Raw genomic sequence first — 27604 nt, 5'->3', positions numbered from 1 at the left:
AGACAAGTTATCAGCAATCTTGAAGCTAGAGGCCCCAGAATGATAAAGGGCTTCCAGTGATTCATTGGATTTGACCTTCTCTTTCTTTCTTTCTTTTTTTAACCGACAACACATTCATCATGTCCTTTACCAGACTGCCAAAATATATGGTGTCTCAGGAAAGAAAGGGGAGTTAATCCTGGCTGGGAGCTTGCCCAAGCACATGGCAGCTCCGCTCACTTTCACCCAGCTCCTGGCACTGAGCAGGGAACGAAACCTTCATGTGTTTACCCGTCTTCTCTCAGTCTCTGTCTGGGGGATCCTGGTATGTGGCTAGGTAGGTAGGTAGGTAGGTGCCCTACCTTTCTAAATTCCATCACGCAGATGAGAGAGAACACTTGGTAGATCTGTTGTGAGGATTAAGTGAGGAAATGTATATAAAGCACCTGGTGTGATGCCCGGCCCATAGAAAGTACCCCACAAAGAAGGTCTATTCCTTGTGTGTCTGTCCCTAGTTGGGTGTGCGTGAGAGATGGAGGGTGAGAGGGGTGCATCCTTTCATAGGAAAGTCCCAGTACTGGCGACCTCTACCCTTGAATCTACTTCTGCAAGATGCTGGTCTCTGTTGAGGTTGATGGTTCTGCCTCAGAGCTCCCCACTCAGGCCAGTGGCAGGGACACGGGGGACTGAAGGCTGTCAGTTGGAAAGAGGCACTTTGTCACTTGCCTCCCCACTTCTGCCACATTGTGTATTTGGGTTAAATACGCTAGACCCTACAAGCAAGGCACATTTCACTACCGAAACCCAGAGCTACTGTTAAAAAAAAAAAAAAAAGATAATCCTTGATCTCTTTAATGCTACTCTATTTTTTTTTTAAGATTTTATTTATTTATTTGGGAGAGAGAAAGAGAGAGAAAGAGCACAAGACGGGGGAGGGGGAGAGGGAGAGGGAGAAGCAGACTCCCCGCTGAGCAGGGAGCCCGATGCGAGACTCGATCCCGGGACTCCAGGATCATGACCTGAGCCGAAGGCAGTCCCTTAACCAACTGAGCCACCCAGGCGCCCAATGCTACTCTAATTATTATAAAAACGGGATTTGAAAGCAACGACGAGTTTCGCGAAACAGATTTGACAAGAAATTCATTTCCGGAGACTTGATGAGACATTTCCCTCTACTGGACAACTTGCTCCACTCTAGCCCCTTCCAGCTAGCTGCATTACAGTCAACGATTCGCTTCGCCATCAAATACTTATGGAACCCTTACTGTGGATGGATTACCAGGATCAGGCTCCTATTTTGTCCTTGCGCTGTTCCAGGAAAGAGGCCCTAGAGCGCCGGGAGTGGGGGCGGGACCCGAACGAGGACACCAGTGTCCCTGCGGCTACTGGCCACGTGCACTGCAAACGTGCTTGGTGGGAGGCCCCGCGCGGAGGGCCTCCTACGGGTCCACCCGACTGATCTCCGCGTTAGCGGAGGGAAAACACGCTCAGCGAGGTTCACTCCCGTGTCCGGCGTCCCAGAGCTCGTCCCGGGTGGAGATGGGGCCGAGATCACATCTGGATGACGCTGAAGTCAGGACTCCCACCCGCTCACTCACAGACAGCTGCAGCGTGCCCAGAGATGCCTGTGTCCTGAGTGGGCCCCTCTGGCTGGCTCAGCACAGCCTCCCGGCGAAGCTGAACTCTGGATTTGTGACGTTCTCGGGGCGCGGGGGGAAGAAGGCCGGCACACCGTAAGCCACGGAAACAGACACATCGTGTCAAGCAGCAAACGTCACTCATTTTCCTTTAATTTTGTCTGCCTTTGTTTTTTTTTTTTTTTAAAGATCTTATTTTTAAGTAATCTCTACGCTCAACATGGGAGTCGAACCTACAACCACAAGATCAAGAGCGGCATTCTCCAATTGACTGAGCCAGCCAGGCGCCCCTCCTTTAACTTTTTCCATTAATCAACCCTGGCTTACTTCCTACAGCCTTCTGATCTCTAATCAAACCAATGTCACCTCATCAGTGACATCCTCCCTGACCACTGCACAAAAAGTATGAGCCATGGCTTCCCTGCCCCTTTTCCATTCCTTCCTTACCCTACTCCATTCTCTCTGTGGCACCTATAACCATCCAGGAGATCATATCAATGTGTCTCTTCCCACTAGAGTAAAAGCTCTATGAAATCAGAGACTGTTCTGCACGTTGTTACAGTTCTGGTACCAGACGGTGCCTGCCCTATATTAGACATGATCTTTTTCCTTTTAAGATTTATTTATTTTAAAGATTTTATTTATTTATTTGAGAGAGAGAGAATGAGAGAGAGCAAGCACATGAGAGAGGGGAGGGTCAGAGGGAGAAGCAGACTCCCCGCTGAGCAGGGAGCCCGATGCGGGACTCGATCCCGGGACTCCAGGATCATGACCTGAGCCGAAGGCAGTCGCTTAACCAACTGAGCCACCCAGGCGCCCCAAGATTTATTTATTTTAGAGAGAGAGAGTTTGCAAGGGGCAGGGAGAGGGCCAGAGGGAGAGAGTCTGAAACGGACTCCACACTGAGCGCAGAGCCCAACTCCAGGCTCGATCCCATGACCCTGAGATCATGACTGAGCCCAAACCAAGAATGGGTTGCTTAACCAACTGAGCCACCCAGGCGCCCCTAGATATGACCTTTTAAATGACTCGATACCTTCGTTGAAATCTTAAACAAAATGCTGCCCTCCAGGTGGGCAGAGAAGACAGAAGGTATAGAGTGTCATGCTCCTTAGTATGTGCTCAGACCACAAGTCCTCTGACTCCACACGTGGACTCTGCCCTCTCACCCAGGGCTCCTTACAGCTCCCTGCTCTGCCTGTCCCCCTCTCCCTGCTTTTGCCCTGGGGTTTCCTTACCTGGGGATCCCATTCTACCCCTATCCATCCGCAAAGCTCAGCTTGAATGACAGCTCTCCATCCCTCTCCTCTGCCTTTGAAATACTGACTCCTCTCTGTGGGGTACAGCATGTTCTTGTTCCCTATTAAACCACCGATTTCATCTTCCCTTGTAGAAGTGTTATGTTGGTCCTCCCAATCATCTCCAGGTCTCTGTGCCTCATTCAGCTTTTCCTTTTCTTCCATAGCAAGCAGAGTTCTTTGCTTAGTAGGAACTTAACAAATGTTTCTAGAATGAACGAGATGCAGAGAGCACATGATACCAGCTTCCGCAGGGGAGGACCAGCAGGCCAAACTTAGAGGAACGAGCAGAATGCTCTCAGTGGGACATTCAAAGTTTGATAAGATGATGACCTAACCAAATCACTTCTAAGTCTTATCTTTTTTCCAGAAACAGTCAGAATGATCAATTTGGTCTATGATTGAACCTTATTTTTTTAGGAGGCTAGAGTCCAGATTACAAATCAAGAGCTGAACAGGCATCCTGAGGCTCCTGTCATTTCTTTGAGCAACACAGACCCTGAGGTACCAAGTGACATGAGTAATAAGTATATTTGGGACTAAATATCAGGCACTCTCTGACTACACCAATATTCTCATGATCTCGGTACTAACTGCCTGACAGCTATGAGATGCGAAAACAATGTGCTATCCTCAAGATATGAAAAAAAGAACCCTACAAAGTTGAAATTACTGTTTAATAAAATGCAAACAGAACAAAACATCTTGTCACCTTTTGGGTTAGAATTTAGCGGTCATAAATATTTTACTGCATTTTTTTAAATACGCGCAAGTTGAGATGATCTCCCTTTGTAAGACTTCTCAAGCACACGGAGGTTGTCCTCTTAAAGGACTCACTCAAATAATTTTAAAGGCTGAAATATGAAAACCTTTAAAATATCTTTGCACCAGAAAATATTTAATGAGGCAGGTGGATGCATTCTAATATGTTTGATATGTTATGAACTGAGAGCCTTCAAAATAGAACTATTCCAAAGCCTGGAAACAGCCCTCAGGCCAGGGCATCTCCCACCAGACCCAGAGCACACCAGTGTGGCTTGAGGTCTGAGAGCCAGGGGTTGTATGGAAGGCAAGGCTGGACAGGTGGACAGAGCCAGATCACCACAGGCCTGAGCGGGTCTCTTTGGGGATTTGGGTTTATTCTCAAGAGCAATGGGAACAGGTGTGTGGGTATCTCCATGTGTGATGTGTATTTGCGGTATGAGATTTACATTCTAGAACGGTCCCTTTGTGGTGTGGAAGAGAAACTGAAGGAGGCCCGTGAGGAAGGTATTGTAATAATTCAGGGAAGAGAGGATGGTTGTTTGGATTAGGAAACATGATGAAAGTAAAGAGAAAAGCACAGATTTAAGGATCTTTGGGTCTTTCCTAAGTACACATCTTGGGCATGAGCTTGGACCCTTATATGGAATTCTGTTTCGTAGTCAACAGTGTCCTAGCATTGTTCAAGTAAGATTCCAGAATCCTTCATATTCTACTCAGGGCTGCCATGAAGGCGTTGGCGGACCCCAAGGAAAAAAGAGAAAATTACATTAGGACATAATTCAGGCTTGGGATTATGGCACGTAGTGGGCTGAATGGTGGCCCCCAAAAGATAAGTTCGTGTCCTCACCTCTGAAACCTGTGAATGTGACCTTATTTGGAAAAAGGGTCTTTGCAGATGTACTTTATGATTTCTAGATAGGATCATCCTGGATTATCCAGGTGGGCTCTAAATCTAACAGCAAGTGTCCTTATAAGAGACAGAAGGGGAGAAGATGCCGAGAGAAGAGTGGGTGGTGTGTGAGAACAGAGCAGGCCTGGGAAACAAACACATGGTGAATGTAGAGCAAGACATGGAGAGAGAGGGGTGCTCCGAGAGGCACCCAAACTCCCTTCCTCATCTGCATTTATTTCTCACATTCCAGAGGCCACCCAACATGAGGCTGGGTGTCCATGACCTGAGATTTGGTATTCCGCTGTGCCAGGCTCTAGACAAGCCTCTTCCAACCCCACCCATGGAGAGGTCACTCTGTGGCTCTTGGAAGCAATGTCACACTTCCAGGGGTTAGGGTAGGAAGGGCAAGGCCTTTAATGAGGAAGTGAATAGATCCTGTCTTGGGGAAGAATTGGAAAGAACAGTAGTAGGGAGGGGAGAGAGGGATTGGAGAAGTTGAGAACACCCACAGAGCCCTGGATAAACGTGAAGGAGATGCTTTCCACAACCTGAAAAGGAATGTCCTTAACCTCTCTTCTCCCTAGTACCTTCTCCTCCATCTCACCACGCATCCAAAAACTGGGCATAAGTGAGCAGGATCCTGGCTTTTTGGTATTATCCTTGTTCTTCCTGGCTGGGGTGGAATGGCTGAAGTGGGGCTGCTGAGCACGGTTGTACAAGTTGCACACTGCACAAGTGCACCTGTGAGGGGGGTGAGCCGGAGCTGAAACCCAGCTGTGCTGCTCCTCTTGCCATGCTGCGTACCCTGGGAGCAAAGAGGACCCCTTCTGTAATTAGCAGAAAGGCACAGGCTGTGCTAGCAGCAGGCCTGCCCTCTCTGGGGTCAGCCTGGCCTTGGTCCCCAGTACCACACCCTCAATGGTCTACGGGTCTCCAGCAACAGTAGCACCAAATTCTCTGCCTTCCTGATGAACCTCCAGCCCCCAGAACAGTCTCTATCTCCCCTCCCCTTCCTTCCATGTCTTTTCCTGCCGAAGTCAGCCGCTTGTGCCCAACGATGCCAGAGCCCCTAGGACAGTTTCTGAAGGAGAAAACACCTCTGTCGAAATGCTATTTCCTGGAATGCAAAATTCCTCAAACCCTTGTCACAAGAAAACCGTGATATTAGGTGAGGTCAGTCGGCAGGTAAAAAATCCAAGGGCACATCAAAGACATTTTCTAGGCTTTGCCACAAGCGGGGCTCTGCCAGAGCGGTCTACCTAGAAAGTTTACTAGTAGCTGTTCTAGAAAAACATGGATGAGTCACCTTTTACTCCATAAACTTCTGTGCTTGTTAGGATCATTTAGAACAAGAATGTATTCCTTCCTTACTTGAGTAAGTAAAAAACAAATCAAGAAAAGTTGGAAGTCAGTCATATGACACAGCAGCCAACGTGAAAGGTAAAGGAAAGGCGATCATTCAAGATCTTTTATTTTCATCCGCGACTCAGGACTTGAATGATCAGGCCTGATGCCCTCCTTCCTAATGACATTAACTGTAATTTTTTTTTTTTTAAGATGCCGCCTTATCTTCCTCTTGGCTTTTTTTTTTTCTCTAAAGATTTTATTTATTTATTTGAGAGAGAGAGAATGAGAGACAGAGAGCATGAGAGGGAGGAGGGTCAGAGGGAGAAGCAGACTCCCTGCTGAGCGGGGAGCCCGATGCGGGACTCGATCCCGGGACTCCAGGATCACGACCTGAGCCGAAGGCAGTCGCTTAACCAACTGAGCCACCCAGGCGCCCCCGACATTAACTGCAATTTAAAGTGACATGATTTCACAATGCAGAATGCATTCAACACAGCACAGGTGGGATCTGTTAGACCCAGAAACTACTTTCAATCATTTTCTCATTTTGTCCTCAAACAATCCCACTAAGCAGGCACAGCTGTCCCCATTTTATGGTGGGGGAAACTAAGGCTCAAGGAGGCCACGGTTAGATGGCAGCACGTGGTGGAGCACGCATGTTGATTTGGGAGCTTGAGCTGCTTGGCACGAGATCGTACCCTCTCCTGGGGAGGGCAGATGGGGGTGGATGTCCCTCTAAGCTTTTCCCATAAAGTGCTCTCAGTGGACCCCACGAACTCCCACCACCTCCAGCTCAACCACAACAAGCGAGTCGTACATGGTTATGTTTTCTCTCTCATTGTTAAGGTGGTCCTGTTGGCGTCAGGGTTTAAGAGAGACGGTTGTCAAAATCTTTCATCCTGTCAGGCCTCTCTGTGGCCAAGGAGCCCAAGCGAAAACTAAATCACATAAAAGAAAGAAAAAGAAAAACCATCCTTCTTCCTCTAGGCCTTTGCCTAATGTTCTAGACAATGTTTGTGTCTCCCCTCCCCCACTAAATTCATAAATTGAAAACCTAATCCCCCATGTGATGGTATCTGAAGGCCTTTGGGAGGCGGTCAGGATGCGAGGACAGAGCCCTCGGGAATGAGATTAGTGCCTTTATACACAGAGACCCCAGAGAGCCGCCCGCCGGCTCCCTTCCCCCAAGGGAGGTGGACGCAGCGAGAAGTTGGCCCTTACCAGACCCCACATCTACCAGCGCCTTGATCTTGGACTTCCCAGGCTCCAGAACTGAGACATCCATGTCTGTGGTTCATAAGCCACTCAGCTGATGACATTCTGTTACAGCAACCCGCACTAAGACACCTACCTTGCACAGTGAGTGGCCTGAAAGCTTTTAGAGCCGCCCAGATCCCTGCTAGGACCCTGAGCCAGACCGATTCTTCCTTGCAGGGCAAAATAATGAGAATTTTCCACAGCTACAACACTTCTCCCTTCTTCCTAGTGCCTTCAGGGGACACGGCGTCCTCAGTTAAAGGGAGAGGGGGGCTGCCTTGTGCCCCCCGTCAGCTCGGTCGGACTCGGGCTGCGATCTAGGGTGGATGAGCTGAGCCTGTGGTTTAAACAGCCCCTCCCCGCCATTGCTGCTTCAGCTGTGGAGCTGGGGGCTGGGGGTGCAGCCCAGGGTGGCTGCCTGAACTCTGTCCCCACTGGGCTCCTAACTGCCCGTGTGGCTTGCAAGCTTCCTTTGTCCCGGTTTCCTTACTAATAAATTCTGTCTTTAAGTACTGGAGGATTACCAAGCTCTGTGCCCTCGTCAAAGAAACATTTCAATACGCCTACGATCTTGCATATAATTTGCACGTGTTCACAGTTAGGAACCCCTGGGGTTCGGGTGATTATTCAGGTTCCTTTCAGCTCTGACACTCCACCTTTCTAGGATTCTATCCTGAGGGCACGCACACCACTAACCTCCCCTCTCCTCCGCCAAAGACACTTCCCCGGGGTCACACGAGGCAAGATGAGATAGACTTTCTCTCCTCCCCCAAAGTCAACTTGCAGGAACCACCATCATCCCAACAGGCATGCTGTTTGTGGTTCTTTTCTGAAATGAAGTTAATTTTTGCAGGGCACCTGGGTGGCTCGGTCAGTTAAGCATCTGCCTTTGGCTCAGGTCATGATCTCTGGGTACTGGGATCAAGCCCTGCATTGGGCTCCCTGCTCAGCGGGGGTCTGCTTCTCCCTCTGTGCCCCCATCATGTTCTCTCTCTCTCTCAAATAAATAAATAAAATCTTTAAAAAAAAATAAATGAAGTTAATTTTTGCTTATTTCACATGAATACAAAGCAATAAATGAGAACCATTGGAGGAGAGGAGACTTATTAGATTAAAAATATAATCAGGTGGCAGACTCTAATGGGGGAGGGCCTAGGATAGGTGAGGAGTGGGGAGCCCATGACAGCCCCACCCCTACTTGCCTTCACATCTATCCTTATGGATGTACCTCGGACTGTGGCCAAGGGCCATCAGCAAATGTGCTACCGACTCATGGAGTCAAGCTGGCTTTTCAAAGGTGTCCACTTTCCAGATTTTCTCTGATTGATCTGCCAGGCAGAGCCTATTCCCAAAGCCCTGGGCAGACTCACCCCATCCTGGGAAAACAGATGAACACAATAGCCTTATCTCTGAGTATAAGGTTCTTTCATTCTTTCCAACAGGCTAGCAATAGATGAACAATTCAATTGTCGGGGGTTGGAGGGGAAAGCCTCCCATGTGGCAGCCAACCTGGCCGTCATCCTACTCATTTTCACTTTCATTAAGCTGACAGCACTTCATCATCCCCGGTGTGTGTCCAAGTCTTGGGAATGGATTAAACTTGATTCTGCCCTGGGGATAAATGCCAGCCACCATTTCCTGTGCCAAGGGCATTACACACGCTGTCACTAATCAGTTAATGTAAACGGTATGTTCCCTATGCAGACGAGAAAACCGCCAGCATGATTATCTCCACTCTACAGATGAGGAAACCAGGGTTCCTGGTTTAACCAGGGTTAAATAACTTGCCCCCTATCACACAACTAACAGGAGGCAGAGCTGGGATGCAGGACTGGGGCTTACCAAACCTTTCCTTTCTTTCCTCTAGCCCAGCAGTTCCCAAACTCGTCTGCACCTTAGGATCCCCCCAGGGATCTTTTAAAAACTCCCAATGCCCAGGACACCCCCAGAAATCACAGTCTTTAGGGAAGGGACATACGCATCAGTATTTTTTTTTTTTTTTTTTAAGCTGGCCAGATGATTCTAATGTGCAGACCAGTTTGGGAACCACTGTGAAGGGCCTGGAAGCATCTTCAACTGCAAGCACTTAGCAAATAACCCAAGTGCAAATCAAGAGAAAGGAATGAAAAAGAGGCAAACTGAAGAATGAGCTAAGAGTAGTTGAAGAAATGCACGTGAGTGAGAGTCTGTTTTCTCTATGGGCAATGGAAGAAATCGGATGAGAAGAAGCTTCCCTGATGCAAGTGTAGACAACTCAAATGGGGTACTGGTTTTAGCGACTCGCTGTTTAAGGGATGAACTGAAACCCACTGAGCACAGTGCTTCTATTAAGTGGGGTTCCTCTCTGCCCTGCTCTTGGGGAGAGAGCGGCTATTTGGTTCGTGTCTATAATAGATAGAAGCTGGTTCTTTTTTTTTTTTTTTAAAGATTTTATTTATTTATTTGACAGAGAGAGACAGCGAGAGAGGGAACACAAGCAGAGGGAGTGGGAGAGGGAGAAGCAGGCTTCCCGCAGAGCAGGAAGCCCGATGCGGGGCTCGATCCCAGGACCCTGGGATCATGACCTGAGCCGAAGGCAGATGCTTAACGACTGAGCCACCCAGGTGCCCCAGAAGCTGGTTCTTTAGGCACCAGGCTCCGTGGTGCCTACCTCCAGGGCAGCACGGGGGAGTCTTCTGAGGGCCTTTTGCAACAGCAAAGACTGGTGGGGTTAGATCCAGTAGAGCACTTGTTTTCGAGCCTTTAAGAAATATATTTAAATTCCTTAAAAACTGGAAGTTGGTTGAAGAAGCCTCAATCCTCTACTATGCTAGGCATAAGAGTTTATTGTGATGTTATCTTGTGAAAACTTAATTTGAAAATTTTGATGGTCAAGGGCGCTGAAGAGTTACTGCTTTTAGTTGGAGTGCAGGTAGAATTTTGGCTAAATGGAACATTACTACTTCGTCTTGGCTAAAGTCCAAGAAAGGATAATTAGCAAATGATTTAGTAGTGGTCCAACACTTATTCTAGTTAACACTTTGCTTTATTTTAAGTAATGTGCATTGTCCGCATGGGCCTAGTGTTCATCACTGAATGGAAACATTTGAATTTCCAAAGCAAATCTACGTATCACAAGTCTTATATTCCAGTTAGGTAAATTCCTGTACTTAGAGCTGATGGATCTTTCTGCTTCAGATAAAGATACAAGCCAATGATGAATGACATCCACAAGTCACTGGTTTTCGATTGGTTTTGTTTTCCTCTTTTATATTTCATGGTAATATATCTAAGCATGATATAACTAGGCGAAAAACACTGAGTCAACCCTCCCTCTAGGGTTCATCAGTTTACCGTTACAAGGATCTGGGGAAACCTACCTTGTTGTTTGGGAACTGCTAAGATGAACCCAGGAGATTCAAACTCACTTCAGAAAAAATGTGGGCCAAGAGTAACTTTCTATGTATTCCTTCCCACTGTCTCATTATAGACTATCCTTGTTCCATTAAATGTCATTTTTTTTAATATAAGAGAGATCTCGCAAGAAACTCTGAATTCTATTGGTTTGATAGGAGAAATAGCATCTGGTGTCCTATTTAAAATTTTCCAAAGATTGTGAAGTCAAGGTCATTGTGCTTGAGAGTAGTTTGAGTTTTTCTTTCCACTCACTACATTTGAAGCTTGTCACTTCTGCTGAGTTCACTGCAGCATTCATGGATGGTGGTACTTGCTTCCTTGATAACGTTTAGGGATTTAGAAAAAGAGGGGGTCCTGTTTTGAATCTGCTTAAGGGATGCCCACTAAGAACATATTGGCGAAACCTTGCCCCAAGGAATATTGCTGCTAGGCCACTGAAAATCAGGTAAGTCCTTGGAAATACTATACTTTTGCCTAAGAGTGGTTCACTAATACACGTAAATATAATCCTAAGATTCTGAAAACCAAATAAATGATAAACTTGTTACTGGCTAGAAAATAGCAAAAAAAGAGAAACAGAACTATTTTTTCTTTTCTGTAGTGGAAAGTTGAGCTAATAAACTAGTCATTTTTAGGGAAACGTGGTTTCTATCTGCCTATGTGAGCTCTTTTGCATTCATCTTATGTTTAATATATGACATACATCTGTCTTCCTTGTCAACATGCAGATCCTGATGATACCGCACAGACATTATTTAAGTCCTTGCCCCACCCCTGATCGCCACACAGCGCCCGGCATTTAGTAAGTACTAAATAAGTATGTATTGGATGCACAAAGGAATATTGGTATTTGAAGACAAAAGCACAACATTCTAATAAAAAGCCAGACTCAGGGGCTGGAGTCAGAGGGTGTGAAAGAGATGGGGCCTCAGCTGTGGCCAGGCCTCCCGCACAGATGACCTGGGGCTGCTGATCCCTTTCTGGGCAGGAGCTCCTGGGCTCTTGTGGCAGAAGCCCAGGCTGGCCTCTCCTTCCCCGTGGTCTCCCCAGCTGGCCACATCTTTGGAAGTTAGGCTTCTCTGTGACCTGCGTGGATTCCGGTCACCCTGCTACGGCCTCCAGCCCCATGAAGTGTGCGCATGTCCGTGTGCTTATGTCTACACAGGCAAAACAACTCTTATAACATGGACATTTCTGGCAAAAATGACTTTCTTTTCTTCATCGGCCTTTTTCCCTTTTCTTGTCAATAATAAAAGGATGGGAACGATGTCCTGAGGGAGAGGGAGGTGCCCATGGATATCTGTTAGCCATGGCTCTCAACTTGCTTAACATGGGGGGGGGGGGGCGTGGACTTTTAATTATGAATGCAACTCTTCACAAAGGGTCCTTTAAGGTCATATAAATAAGAATTTGGCTCAGTCTTCATTAGAAATTTTTTTTAAATCTTCTGAATAGCAATTACTTCTATTCATTAACAGTCTTGCCCTCATCCGTGAATCACCCAGGCAAAATTTACAAAAGGTGCCTTCAAGGTCCTTCCCAACTGTGCATCCTGATAGTTTCAGCCATCTGAAAGCCACGTTTATTTCTAGAAATATGGATCCTTTGGTGGGTTTTAAAATTTGTATTAATATTGTATATAATATCTTTTTAGAAAATATATTTGAGCACAGTGTTTGAGCTTGTATATAAAAAAAGTTTAGATAATATCATGTATATACATTTTTTTCTAGTTTATATTCTTTCCTAAGCTGTCTCTAATAAGAGTCATTTGATGTTTATTTTTGCAGTAACACAAGAATGTGTGAAAATGAGCTTTATTTTACTTCCTTAGAGCCCGCAGGTAAAGTCTTTTTCTATGAGATTTTTAAAAAATGCTTTGAGGGGCACCTGGGTGGCTCAGTCAGTTAAGAGTCAGACTCTTGGTTTAGGCTCAGGTCATGATCTCAGGGTCTTGAGAGGGGAGCCCTGTGTGTTGGGCTCTGCACTCAGGGGGCAGTCGGCTTCAGACTCTCTCTCTCCCTCTCCCCTTCCCCCATGTTTTTTTTTTCTCTCTCTCTCTAAAATAAATAAATAAAACTTAAAAAAAAATGCTTTGAAAGAGATTTGTGTCTCAGAGAAGAAATAAGAGAAGTAAACATAAGGTTTCTCACAGATACTAAAAGGTACAGTAAGTATCTATAAAAAAAATAAATATGACCCAGTCTAAACACAGCGGAGGCTCCTCTCCTGGTAATCCTTAAGCAGGCCTCTGAAAGCCCAGCCATAAAAATTATGTGATTTGATGCCAGCCACGATAGTGTGGAATATTCCCCAATTTAAAAAAACTGGACCAAGAAATAGTGGATTTAGGAAAATTACTAATAATGAATGGAAAGAAGCTTTCTTCTAAAGCATCAAATTCAACCACTTTCTTAACTGCTTGTATTCTTAAATCATTTAAAACACAAATTGCTTTCGATAAAAGTAATCATCTATGTGCAGTTTCTGAGCAGAGACCGTCCTGAAGCAGATGTTCCAGGTTTTCTTCCTCTCTGAAGAATTTATTAACCGCAAAGGAATTGCTTGAGACCATCTCATTTGAATGAGATCTCGGTATTCGAGCGGGAGGCCAGCCTTTATGTATAAACCAAACAACCCACATCGACGATTTTTTCTAATTGTGTAAACACCAAATAGCTTCAGTTTGTCAAAGTCACCTAATAATATTTTAAAATCTAGCTCAAGATTTTTTTTGGAAAGCGTTCCTTTGCTGCAGACTGAAGGAAGGGAGGGAGGGTGGACTGTTAAATATTCACGCTGATTCACAAAGAGAGCTTTGCCCAGATGCTCAGGCAGAGGGTGATAGAGACTTTGGAAAAGGGAATTCATCCAGGGAACAAAAGCTTCACCTTCTGCCCTCATTATGGTGCCTCCTGGTAGGTTAGAAGGATTGCCTTGGTCGGACACCTCCGGGGAACCGCCAGGACTGCCCGTGAACCTCAGTTCTGAAGGAATGATCCTATTCTTAAGTTTGTTCACTCCTACTTTTTCTTCTCCCACCCCATCCACAGAAAAGACCCCCAGAGTCTTCTATTTGTTTTTCTTCTTTCTCTGATTTAAGAATTCCAAAATCATTTGCTTATCCATGCACTGGAATGGCCAAATGAATCCCCAGATCCGGGCTGTTCCTTTTGAGGGGGCGGCAGGTGGGTGGGGCAGGGAGCTAGCTGAGGGGCGTACCTGCCGTTGCTGCTTTACTTACAAAGGAATAGAAGGAAAGGGACCTTTTCTTGTTTCCCTATCAAATTTAGTGCCGAGCAAGGTCTGAGTTTTCTGAATAGGCTCACAGGTTTGAATTTCTTTGGACTTTTAAAGTCTTTCATACTAGAATATTGTGGAATACACAAAAATATACTCTAAAACACTGGGCAGAGAGTCAAAAAAGCCTGGAGCTGTGGCTAAGTTACCCATAGCCTTCTCCAATTTTTGACTTATTTACTAGAAAATAGAATCAAAATATGTTATAATTATATTATAATCCATTTAACAAGAAATACAGTATAGTCAGAAACCGAAGAGAGCGAAGATGTGATATTTCTGAGGAGGAAATCATCTTCGATCCATGTTGTAGAAGGCCTAATCAAAAGGACCTTGGCACTCGTAAATAGCTCAGCCTTTCAACAAATAACAAAAGGTGGTTGTGCAAATCAAGAAACTGACAGCAATTCAGGGCAAGAGACTGAAAGACCCAAACTATGCATGCAGCTGTCGAGATACAGGGCCATGGAAATGGCTCGGCCACGAGGCAAAGATGATGCAGAGAAGATACACTGAGCTCCAAGACCAAGTAAGTGACTAACAATCAAAATTAGTTTCAATTTTTATTATGAATGTCCAAAGTGACAGCATTCTGTGAAAGTGTCAGGTTCTCATTGATTCGATTTCAAGAGACCACAGACTACCGCATTCCAAGTACTTTAATTTGTGACAGGGCCAAAATAAAGAAAAGAATGATAAAAATATTCTTTTAGGTGTCAAGAGTGCTCTTATTTGCGTTTTTGCCATTGTTTTTGTTTGTTTGTTTGTTTTTTCCCTGCAGGTCTTATGAACACTGATAATTTCCAAAACACAAAATCCTGGTCTGGATACTTGCAGCAAATTTTTTATAATCTCTGCCTGAATAAGAAGCTAATAAGAAATGTACTTATAAAGTATGTGTACAATACAATGTAATATGCCTGTTCATTGTCATTTCCTTCCTCTCCCACTAGGCTTCTCATCTACCATCTGGGTACCTGCTGTTCGTTATAACAGGACACCGAAGGCTGGAATGAAATACCCGGAAGACTATCTTGAACCCTGGATTTTCTCAAAGCTGCATTGTTTTTTCAACGAAAGCTCAAGACTTTCAATGTTTGAGAGGTCCCAGGAGATGACTCACGATGGATTAAAGTCACCAGTCAAGAACTACAGTCCAAGCATGTTGTGTTCAAGAAAAAAGCCGTGGTTTACTAAAACTATGGTCCTAAGAATCTGTAGTTCCAACACCATATGACTTCTTCCCCCTCCGAAGGGTTTCCTCGCAATCTGCCCTTTCCATCACTGGTACTGGATGATGCTACAGATGGAGTGTGTTGCCATTTATAGTCCAGTCAGTTCGGGTCCTGTGGAAGTGCATATCTCTTACAGATGCGATACTGTTCATCTGAGTGCATCCTCAAAAAGAACAATTATGAACTGGAAACTCATAGAGTTTGTGTTTCAAATTTATAAAATTAAACCTGCTCCAACAGGTAATACAGGGAGGCATGCTCGCAACCTCTGGATTCAATCAGAAATAATGCCTGAGAGCACAGAGCCTTCTCAATAGGTAACGGCGGGTTCCTTTTAATGCTTCCTTAAACAAGATCCGATGTGATGCACATTAGAACTTTGAAGCACGTCTCATTTATTTCTATAAGGCCTGGGACACAGGAAGCTGCCAGAACTTCATTCATCACCTTGCCTGTTGACAAAAGGAACAATAACTGGTCATCACTGGTCAACGGAATAACTTTTCCTAGTTTTTTTTTTTTTTTTCCAAGACAATTCCTAAAGAAGAGATGGTGTCAATACAACAGCAAATGTTTCAATGTTTGATGAATTTCTGTGCTCTAAAAATCCCATGGCTTCTTCCAGGACAGCGGGAAGAACCAGAGTATGGAGTGTTCATCTCTCTCCTCGGGCTGGAATTATTTAGGGGAGACCCCTGTCTTGGAAGTCAGCATGCCCAGACTCCAGATGCGATTCCACCAGTAACTAACAACGTCACCTAACCTTGCTGGGCCTTCGCTCCTTCACCTCTAGACTAAGAAGACCTCAATGGATGAGTTCTAAAAAGAAGGCCAATCCAACCACATTCATGGCTCCATGGGGTCCTGCCTCCATGGCTCCATACAGAGCACAGCCAGGTATAACCATTTCAGTCCTTGGCAATGGTGAGGCTTACAAAATACCTAAACCTGGGCTGCTCTGGTCCTAACATTCTGCTTGGAGTTTTGAACGAGCTGAACATTCAAAGTGGCAAAATATCTGTTAGTGTGTGAAGTCGATTAAAATCTTAAGTGAGGATGTGATTAAGCTATATGGGTGTAAACTTCTGAACATACACATTTCTACATCTTCTGCTGTCTTAAGATCTAAGAAGTGTCTTTGGTGAGTGCCGGAGGGGAGGTACCTGCTGGTTTTCTCAAATTAAGAAATAATTACATCAAAGCTGAAGAACACATTTAAAAAGTAGAGTAGCATGGAAGCATTCTGTAAGAACATACTCCATAGCCGTAAAATTCCACTAGTTGGACGCAGTGAGGTAGTTATAACTAGTAACTTTGCCATGGTACACGTTGCAGAGGTGGGGTCTAGACTCAGGAGGTCTGGCCCTAAACTGATGCTTGCAACCATGATGCCAAGTTACCTCACCACACCTTGTTCAAACGATATTGAACTGGAGCTGAAAAGTTTAATGGGACTTTCACAGATGCCATAGGTACAACCAGGAATTAAATATTTGGAAATTTGGGGCAATTGGTTCCCATTAGTAACAAAATGGTAAGTTTCAGCGATTGAAAAACTATATGCAGTCATTTTGGATTTGATCTTTATGCCTCTGTGGTTGGTAACACTTAGATGATGCCAAAACAACCGTTTATTTATATTATATCATATTATTGTGTTTATTTTTGAGGGCATCCCGGCTGGGACGTGTGGTAAGAAAAATGCGGAATGAGTTTTTCATCTTTCTACTGTGTGTTTGGCATAAGGGGAGACACAACTCTGAAATGTGTGAATGATCCACACAAAACAAAACAGGCACCAAATGTCATCTCTGACTTTGGATTATTCTAAGTGTTTGGTAATGCGTTCATCCTTCAAATGCTAACTTAAACGCTACTCAAGAGAAAACGACAATGAAAATAAGCTCATCTTCACTATCAGTAGCTACAACCCTAAAGTACCTAAAGAGCCGTTTCCCTAAATCTGGATGAGATTTGCCAGGATGTTAACAGGACAGGGTTGATGTCCAGAGCAAATCAGCATGTGTGTGGTAAAAGGCACCAAGACCACACTGGGGAACAAAACGAAAAAGACACAAATTTACTCAAATTGTAGGGTGGGGACATCTGAGAATGATCTAACACAGGCACATACACACCAACAAAGACTCAATTTCTGTGGGTTTTGTGGCCAAGCAAGAGAATAGTTCTGTCCTGACAAACTTGAAATAAGCGAATAGCACATCTTTTATGGAATCCTGGCAAGTATTTCTATGCCTGTGCATTTCGGGGAGGTGGATATCCGAGGTACGCGATGCACTTGCTATCAGAGCGTGTAAAATGACCGAAATAGGTGGATATTAAAAAGTAACCATCCGGTACTCGTGCAAGAAACACTTCAGAGGTGGAGAAAATGGTCCCAGAGCTTCTATCCGGAGACTGCTCTCCTTAGCAAAGCGCCTTCGCATTTATGAACTCCCTGGCTCTTACAACGGGGACCCCAGCCTGCACGTGGGGCAGCTGAGATCAGAGGGCTTAGGTGACATGCCCAGTGTCACCTGGGGATGCGAGTGGCCGAGCCACCAAGCGGGAACAAGAACCAGGTCCCGATTGTGTCTCCACGCGGTGTCTCTGGCTAGTAACACTGGGTATCAACGAATTCATTATTTATTACTATGATTCATCTCTTCTGCCAAGTTTCAATGCTACCATTATCCCTCACCTACGAAGTGCCTTGTGAAGCCTGCCTCGCAAAACAGATCTGTCTCCATGACGAAACGGAGGTGTGGACAAGTGTCTTGCCCAGTGTCAAGTGGCAAAGAGCAGAGTGGGAACTCAAGCCATGTGGCTTTAATCCCACAGCCCCCGCTCTTCCCATTCCCCGCGTGTGCCATTCTGGCGTATTCCAGACCACTCAGCCCAAGTGTCTAACCGTGCCGTGGAGCTCCGTCTTGAGGTGCAGAGGCCAACACAAGCTGCTCCATCTAAAGCCTCGTCACGAAAAAAGGACACCCAGCTGCTCTGCGGATCTGCGGCTGAGCAGACACTCCTCACAGGGAGCTTGCTCCAAACTCCTTCAAGAGCTCGCTCCTTCTGTTCGCAGTTACCAGTGGGCTTCACTCTCCTCCTTAAAAATGGCTATAATTTCATTGTAAAGAGTAGGAGGCCAAAACCCCCACTTGTCAATGAGAACATGGCACAAAAGATGACTTTTTTAAAAAATAAACTGAGACACAGCAGTGCCTGGAGGTGAGTAATAGCTGAAGGCAATTGGTAAAGTTCTAGAACCAGTTTTCTGCAGCTCAAGCTGCCATTAATTGTGTATGTGCTGCAACTTAATTTTGAAATGCAGTCATTCTTTTATAAAATGGGCATAATTAAGGCAAGTGGACATGGAGGTGTCCTTCTCCAGCCGAAACTCACTGGTGGGTCTGCTGGCTCCTGGTAACTTACATACATGCCTCACCCCATCAATACAAACAGCCCTGCAAAGCACAGAGTTTCATTAATCCCACGTTGCAAACCAGAAAACTGAGGTTCAAAGAGGTTAGTGACCTAGCCAAGGTGACACAAGGTGTCAGAGACAGACTTCAAGCTAAATGTGCCTGATCCCAAGTATCTTATGCCTTTCCTCTGACAGATGCTTCACCCCCAGATATGTCTGGGCTACCAGACATGCAAATAGCCACCCCATATTGTGACCCACATGTGGGACTTCTGATGAGGGGCCATAGGTGACCAGGACAGCAGGGGAGGCCACCTGCTTCCAGAACAGCTATATCCTTTCTTACTTGCAGAAACCCCGTTCTAGAAAGAGTGGCCAGGTCTACAGGTCTAGGGGTGGCAGAAGAGGGAAGGAGTAAGGACCAGGCAGTGTCTCCTCAGAGAACCCACCACAGGCAGCTACATGGAGAAACAGAAATGAACTTAACTTCAATTACAACGTAAAGGCTTTGTGGTCTATTCTGCATTTTACCCCCTTAAAGTAATTGTGTTCTGATTTCCAAATGACCCATTAGCAGGCTGGAAACTGCCGAAAGCCTGAAGAATGGTTTCTAAATTACAGTTGAGAAAGAGAATCTAGAGAGAGAGGCTCTGACCCCTTTTTAATGAGTCTCCTTCATTTCTTCCTCAGCAAAACTCTCCTCAGAGCCACCAGTGGTCAGCAAAGCTGACCGACCAGAATTCACTGCCCTCGTCTGTCTCTCCTGTTCTCCCCAAAAGGAGGAGGCATGAGATCACGAAGCCAGCCACAGAAAACCTACCCAGAGTGTGATCTGTTCCGGCACGAATGCACTGGATTCATCACCAGTGGGCTAACTAAGGAGGTGATGGAGAAATACCAAGAAAACTAGGTCCTTGCAAATAGACTTTCAGATCCAAGCCTCAGCCAGCCTGCCCTGCCACGTCAAAAGGAAAGTGCCAGAGTTATTCATGGATGCCAGACCCCAATCTGCCTCGTCCAGCTGATCCGTCTGGCCAGCGCATATGGGAGCAGGATGGTTGGCACAGATCTGAAAGTATCAGTGTGTGCAGACATGTTCTAACATCATTGGCTAATGCTTCGTTGTTCTGTCGTTAAAAACCTACTTAAAATGTGTGGAGTGACATCCCATTAGATTAGAAGAGTACGAAGTTGAGTCTTTCCAAGTACCAAGTGTAAGAATAATTAAAATAAAATAAAAGCAATTATTCCCTATTAGGGAAGTTTATCGCTAAGACAGGGGATACCCAGGGCTCCTTTACTAAACTGAGATCACGTTTTCTTTCCTACATCATATCCACACACGTATTGTGCATATAATCTTTGTGCATACTTTTAAAAATTTTTTTTAAAGATTTTTATTTATTTGACAGAGAGAGACAGCGAGAGAGGGAATACAAGCAGGGGGAGTGAGAGAGGGAGAAGCAGGCTTCCCGCAGAGCAGGGAGCCTGATGTGGGGCTTGATCCTAGGACCCTGGGATCATGACCTGAGCCGAAGGCAGACACTTAACGACTGAGCCACCCAGGCGCCCCCAATCTTTGTGCATACTTAATCCCAACATAACAGAATGGTCATATTAGTGCAAAAAGAGACTTTAGGAAGTGCAGGGCAGAAAATTCTCATTCTAAACTTTAAAAAACTGAAGCTCAGAGGTCTCCCATTTGCCCAAGGGCACACAGAGATTGGGAATCTAGATGACATTCTGAGCTCTTGTCCTACAAAACACTGTCGTAGAATGTCCTGTCCTCATTTAATTCAAATATCTCAGATATTATATCCTGGAAAATTATGCCATTTGGCATGAATGATTCAAATATAACATAGACGTTTGAATGATCCAAAGATAAGAGACTTCTGGACCATCACAGACTAAGCTATTTCCGTAGGTGGTGAAGTCCAAACTCCTGTGAACCAGTGGAAGGGTGTAGACATGGGATGTGGCAGAACCCTCCCAGCGAGCTCGTCTACGGGAGAAGCCATTGAGCATACCGGTTAAAGGGTGGGCTCCGGAACGAACTCAGCAGGCTTGCATCTCTGATTCTGCTTTTCATAGGGTGGGCAATTCTTGGGCTGCTGTGAGTTTCCACAACTGTAAAATGGGGATTAATACCCACCAGCGAGGCTAACTGTAGGGACTAAGTGAGGTGCTGTGTGCAAAGTGTCTATCACAGAGGAGGCAGGAAGGATATGGATTCTTCCTTCTGTCACCCATGTTCTTAGGGAACCCTGGCGACAGAGGGCAGAGCACAGACGCTCATCCACTCTTAGGTTATAGGAGCGAGGCTGAAGGCTTCATTCCCTCTGCCTGGCATGCTGTTCCCTCTCTTGTCTACCTTGAGACGGCTTAATCAGCCATCGAAGACACTCTACTCGACAGCTCCCTCCTCTGTGAGGCCTTCTCAAGTGGCTAGGGCCCAGCCACCCGCCTCCCTTGGTCCATACGCCTGGGAGAGCTCAGCTCCCATCAGCATCTTCTCCCTCCTATCCTTGACTCTGAGCTCCTTTGTGACAGACCAAGCCCCTCACCTTCCTCATGGATCAGGGCATCAGTGATTCTACCGGCCACACACTCTGGCCATTATGGAGTCAGAATCCTTCTCTTCTCCACCCCACCGCAACAACCAGCCTACCCACCTCCTTCCTCCTTACTTCTCAGCATTCTCTCTCTGGGCCTTTCCTATTGGCAGGAGAGAATCCCCACAAGTAACTAGGAATCAGTGTGTGTGTGTGTATTTTTTTTTTTTAAATAGGCTTCACACCCATGGTGGAGCCCAACACAGGGCTTGAACTCATGACCCTGAGTACATCTATATTTTAAAAAAAAATTCACATGGTATGCCCTTGTTGAGCTAAAAGGAAAACAAAGGATCTCTGCTAACAACTCACATAGGACCTGATAAGCCTTCACTTTGATGCCTGAAGCTTTGAAGTTGGGTGGAGGCAGGGGGAGAGAAGACCGGAAGCAGGAGGAGAAAGAGGAAAAGGGCAAGTTATCAAAGGCACCACTCTATAACCTCAAGACAGACCGCATGCCTGCAGGATGGAAAAGCAGACTGGAGGCTCCAGGGAAGCCAAGGCTAGGTATGTCTCTGCTGTTGTTGGAGCCCTGCTCCTCGGCGAAGGGTGGAGGGAATGGAAGTGAAAGATACTGAGTGCCATCCTGCAAGTCTAATCGTCTGCGTGCCACATCTCCAATCACCGAGACCCTCTGGAATAAGAAACAGCCCCCTGATACTTGTTCCCGTGGCAGTGAAATCATCTCAGCTACATGGAGGCTCTAGGCTCAGGGCAGATGCTAAATGCGAATGAATCTTACACGGGAGCTTGCTTTAGGTAGCTCTCTTTCTAGCTTACAGGTTAAGAGGGTTGACTTTGGGTTGCCAAGAACAGACACTGTACGATTAATGAGGGGCAGGTCCCAGGATGTACTGGCCTTGGTTTTAATTTGGCACATTCAAACAGTCACTAGTATGATGTATTCTCTCCTCCTCTAGGAGGCTGGAGCAAAAACTATTAATATTAGTAAACTTGAACCCATCAGATAACAAATTTTTAAGAATTTTTTTAAAAGTTAGGGATGCCTGGGTGGCTTAGTCGGTTAAGTGTCTGCCTCTGGCTCAGGTCATGATCCCAGAGTCCTGGGATCGAGTTCTGCTTCAGGCTCCCTGCTCAGCAGGAAGTCTGCTTCTCCCTCCCCCTGCTTGTGCTCTCTCTCTCTCTCAGACAAATAAATAAAATCTTAAAAAAATAATTTTAAATTAACTTTAAAAGACTTTTAATATTTTTTATAGGCATGCCACCTTCATGCATAAGGTATACTCTAGAAACCCAGGACAGTGATTAAATTTCATTTTTAGAGAACTAGAAAAAGTTGGTGTTTAAAGATATCCTATTGTAGGGGCGCCTGGGTGGCTCAGTTGGTTAATCGTCTGCCTTTGGCTCAGGTCATGATCCCAGGTTCCTGGGATCGAGCCCCGCATCGGGCTCCCTGCTCAGTAAGGAGTCTGGTTCTCTCTCTCTGTCTCCCTCTGCCCCTCCCCACTGCTCGTTCTCTCTCAAATAAATAAATAAAATCTAAAAAAAAAAAGAAATCCTATTGTAATCTTTTTTATAAGGCAAAGGAACCTTTTGAAAAGTGAACAATCATCCTTTTTTTTAATTTCAATTTTCATATATCCAGTTTGCTTAAAGCAAATTCAATCTGGTGTCCTCAGCTGTCATCACAACTGAATTGGAGAGACTATATGGCCACCCAGCTAAGCAGAGGCTTCTCTTTCTTTCTTTCTTTCTCTCTCTCTTTCTTTCTTTCTTTCATAGCTGCAGAAACGAATTTGCAAACTGAATTAGGGGCAAAGAATTGACATGACTTAGTCAAGGAAATGACAAGCCACTCACTTTTCTTGGATGCCAGAAGATGCAACCCCAGGAAAGAGGACCACTGGAGTTTCTCAGGACAGCGAGGCCTGAAGGAGCAAGGCCCCAGGGCTGGAGGGACAGGTGGCAGGAAAACTACGTCCGGGGACCCAGCCCAGCATGTCCATGGGCTGCCCCGCAGAGTGGACTCAGCTATGCTTGCATCAGATCCTTCCTTTCTATGTGTATGCTTTATCTCCTTATCTAGAATAGAGTTAAAATCAGGAATTTGCTGTTTAAAAGAACCACCAGAAGGTTAAGTGAGTGAAATTAAAAGGAAAAAAAAAAGGGGGGAGAGAAACTATTACCCTTCATGCACGGTTGGAAGGGCGAAACCAGGAAACGCGTTGACGCCTGTTTGATAAGTTGCATGCGTTTGTCTTCATACCCTAGTCTCTCTCTCATGTGCATGTAAGATAACTAAGATCAGCACCGGGGGGGGGGGTGCTGGGTGGCTCAGTTGGTTAGGCTTCTGACTCTTGGTTTCAGCTCAGGTCACGATCTCCTGGTCTTGAGACCGAGCCCTGCATCCGGCGCTCAGTGTGGAGTCGGCTTGAGGTTCTTTTTCCCTCCCCCTCTGCCCCTCCCAGCTTGTGCACGCGCTCGCTCTCTAAAATAAATAAATAAAATCTTAAACAACAACAACAAACCAAGACGGGCACTAGGGCTCCACATCCATGCAAGGAGCACAATGTAGCAGCAGTAAATGCAACAAGTGGGGTCATCTTTACACCTAAACCTTAGCGTGGAGAGGACTTGGACCAGCCCCTCCATAGCAAACAGCTGTCAGCCTGGGCTTTCACCGGGGCCCCCTGGGCACCCTGAGTGGTGACTCTGACATCAGGGAGAAACACTATACTTGAATTGCATGTCTTTTTATTTTTTTAAACAGAGTAATGGTTTTCAGGAAGGCACAGTGTCTTATTTTTTTTTAATTGGTTTTTTTTTTTTTTAAAGATTTTATTTATTTATTTGAGAGAGAGAATGAGAGACAGAGAGCATGAGAGGGAGGAGGGTCAGAGGGAGAAGCAGACTCCCCGCCAAGCAGAGAGCCTGATGCGGGACTCGATCCCGGGACTCCAGGATCATGACCTGAGCCGAAGGCAGTCGCTCAACCAACTGAGCCACCCAGGCGCCCCGACACAGTGTCTTATTTAACAAGCTCACAGAGAACTCCAAACATGACCCAAGTGAATGAACCACCAGTAGATACTCTTTTTCTACAAACAGCACAGTTTCAGGCACATCTATCTTGGGCAAATGTGAAAGCACAGAATAGAATGGGATATGGCTTTTAAAAAAAAAAATACGGACTGCGACTGCTTTCTATAGTCATAGTTCTCAGAAGCATTGACCAGGACTTGGGGTAAGAAAATCTCTTCGTCTGCACTGTTTGAGAGCGGATGTGTAACCGTGTCTGTTTCCCACACAGAATTCCCTCATGTGCCCACGAGGTGATGTGGCATGGAACATTCCAGAACACATCTCATAACTCGCTTGGCCTATGGCCTTTGCATTCCATCCGGCGGTCCAGAGTCCTGTGCCTTTTCACAGAAGACCTGCGACATCAGAGAAGGAGACTTCTCAGATGTTACCGGACCCCCAAATTGCAAATCCCCTGATAGTATGCGATTTCCCCCCAAAACAGGTACGCAACAATGAGTAGAAAAAGGCCAGGTGGGGACCTGGATGGCAGGTGTCACCTGGGCCACAGCTCACCTGCAAAGTGACACGTTGCTGCCCGCTTGCCATGCAGTGAAGGTTAATTCCCATCTGTGCCTTGGCAGAATTATAGATTATTACATGCCGTGAGTCGGCTTGGAATAGCTGACATCATACAGGTTAGAGCCAGGAACGCTAAGGGATGCAAGCATTAGTTCATAATTAGTTTCCTAGTTCCAAGCTGTGAGCGTCCAACGTGTCGGACACACGAATGCAGGGCAGCTGGGGCAGAAGTCGGTCTGCCCAGTCCCTTGTGGGACCCTGCCTGCTCCTACCTCACAGACCCTGGCATACAGATTGGAAGCCACTGATCTAACATATACAACTTCTGTTTGGAAAGACTTGTTCTACAGCGGTTTTAAGCAGTCTCAATGCATGCGGTCCATTGAGAGGCCACTCCCATGGCAGCCTCTGTCTGAGCCACGCAGAAACTCCTGGGGATTCCCGACAATGAAACTCTCTGCTTAGGAAACCAGGAGCTATTTTCTTCATCGATGCCTAATGCTTCTCATTCAGCATCGTATTTTGGAAAATTGAATCCCTCTCTGAAATTATAATGTGTACAAAAGGGAAGCTTGATCCACTTTATAAATAATAATTCAAGAGGAAGTTACCTCTTGTGTCTGGTGTCGGGTGTTCTAAAAATGTCAGGAACACAAGGTGATTCTAAATAGTTTCTTGTTTAGGTCTCTCCCTCTCCCCACCCCCCATCATATATACACTGAGAAACAGGGCCCAAAAAAACCCTCTCAGCTGTTTGTACATTTATCATTTTTATAGGCTTGATAAGTTAGCTGTTAAAGTAAACAAACTCCTTGGGGTCCAGCAGAAGGATGGGCCAGCAGAGTCTACACCCAAGGCTAGGAAGCAGGGTTAATCTGGATTGAAGGCAAGGCTACGTATTCTTGGCATACGTGGCTTGGCTGGGAGACAGGGAAAGTTAAGGAAACAAAATTCCAACAGGTCCCAGGAGAACTTGAGCGATTTATGATAGAGTATTACACCACAAGAAAAATATATCCATTTTGAGACACGGACAATTGATTAAAAGCTTGCAATTCAGTTGTCTTTTCAAAAAAATTTTTTTAAGTAACCTCTATGCCCAACATGGGGCTCGAACTCATGACCCCAACATCAAAAGTCGCATGCTGTACAGACTGGGCCAGCCAGGGGCCCCTCAGGTGTCTTTTTATATCTTCAAAAGAAACTGCTCTTTACTTTTCCAACCACCTGCCACTAAACACAATCAAAAGCCTGTGTCCTCTCTGGCTATTTCAAAGAAAATACTCCTGCCTCTTCGGACAACCTTGCTCTTAACTCTTTATCCTTTTCCTTAAATGACTGCTTGAGCTTAGCCAGCCTTGGCAAATCCTGGCAAGGGGCCCACAGCGGGACTGCAGACCTATCACTGCAGTGTGGCAGGGTGGGGGGGGTGGGGGAGTGGGGCGGGAATGAGGACCTCACTCCCATTCCTGACCTTCAAGCAGGCGTCATGAAGCTCACCTCACAGATGAGCACACCTGCTCCTGGAGCCTAAGTCCCCCTCTCAGCTCGGACTGCTCCTGCAACATAGGGCCTATGTTTGAACCCCAAGTCTGTCCTCGTTTTGTTGATGTTTCCTCCATTCATAACCATGGTTCAGGGACGTTCTAAGTATGGACAATAGATACTTGACTACAACCAAAGGAGCTGAAGAAATCGTATGTCTCTTCATTTATTTCTTATGTAGGAAAAAGAAATGAAAACTCAAGCTATAATTTAGATGTGGTAGTATGTTAGGATTTATCTTAAAAAAAATTTTATATCAGGGTGCCCTGGGTGGCTCAGTTGGTTGAGCGGTTGACTCTTGATTTTCACTCAGGTCATGATCTCAGGGTCATGCGACTGAGCAGCATGGCAGGCTCTGCGCTGGGTGTGGGGCCTGCTTGGGATTCTCTCTCCCAATCTCTCTTTAAAAAAAAAATTATGTCAATCCTCAATTACATTTCAAAGTAATCATTTAAAAATTCTCTCTGTAGAGGGGCCCTTAGCTGGCTCAGTCGGTAGAGCATACAACTCTTGATCTTGGGGTTGTGAGTTTGAGCCCCATGTTGGGCATAGAGATTACTTAAAAGAATTGTAAAAAAAAAAAAAATCTCAGTGGACATACAGTGCTTCAATTGTGCTTTAGTCCACTGACGTAACTCTGATATTTCTTAAACTGCCTAGGCCATTTTTACAGTTAAGTAACTAAACATATGGTGTGGGGGATATAAAAATCAAAAAAGGTATTCTGGCATACCTCACTCTATTCCTCTTCAAAGATACTGCGTTCTGGACAGAATGAAGGTCTGTGGCAACCCTGCGTCAAGAAATTCTATTGGCGCAAATTTTCCAGCAGCAGTTGCTCACTTCATGTCTTTGCATCGTATTTAAGGTAATCCTCACAATATTTCAAATTTTTTCATTATTATTATATTTGTTATTGTGACCTATGATCAGTGATTATGACTTGCTGAGAGCTCGGAGAATGGTTAGCATTTTTTAGCAATAAAGTATTTTTAAATTAAGGTATATACACTGTTTTTTTTTTTTAAACAGAATGCTATTTGGCACACTTCATACACTACAATAGAGGGTAAACATAACTTTTATACGCACTGGGAGACAAAAATCTGAACTTGACTCACTTTATTGTGATATCCGCTTTATTGTGGTGGTTTTTTTTTTTTTTTTTAAAGATTTTATTTATTTATTTGACAGAGAGAGAGATAGTGAGAGCAGGAACACAAGCAGGGGGAGTGGGAGAGTGAGAAGCAGGCTTCCTGCCGAGCAGGGAGCCCGATGTGGGACTCGATCCCAGGACCCTGGGATCATGACCTGAGCCGAAGGCAGACGCTTAACGACTGAGCCACCCAG

The 27604-nt window shown here is 45.5% G+C and overlaps 1 protein-coding gene across 4 annotated transcripts in view; it reads right to left on the bottom strand.

The window, feature by feature from the left end:
• SCAF8 (SR-related CTD associated factor 8) overlaps positions 1–27604 on the bottom strand; it is a 196032-nt gene that overhangs the window by 36432 nt on the left and 131996 nt on the right. The window contains exons 23-24 of one of the 4 annotated variants that reach the window (XR_014148012.1): positions 24704–24841; positions 14422–15558 (exon numbers count right to left, since the gene is read on the bottom strand). The exons of 1 other annotated variant lie outside the window; for it this stretch is intronic. The gene's annotated coding sequence lies outside the window, so the exon portion shown is untranslated. Of the gene's footprint in view, positions 1–14421; positions 15559–24703; positions 24842–27604 lie in introns of those variants that run through there. 2 more of the 4 variants (XM_031035657.2, XM_081829180.1) reach the window with 2 other exon arrangements.

The sequence above is a fragment of the Leptonychotes weddellii genome, chromosome 8 (genome assembly GCF_054177405.1).
Source record: "Leptonychotes weddellii isolate Sample4059 chromosome 8, ASM5417740v2, whole genome shotgun sequence".
NCBI lineage: Eukaryota > Metazoa > Chordata > Mammalia > Carnivora > Phocidae > Leptonychotes > Leptonychotes weddellii.
The sequence above is the reverse complement of the archived record's forward strand: the minus strand, read 5'-3'. Positions and strand labels throughout refer to the sequence as shown.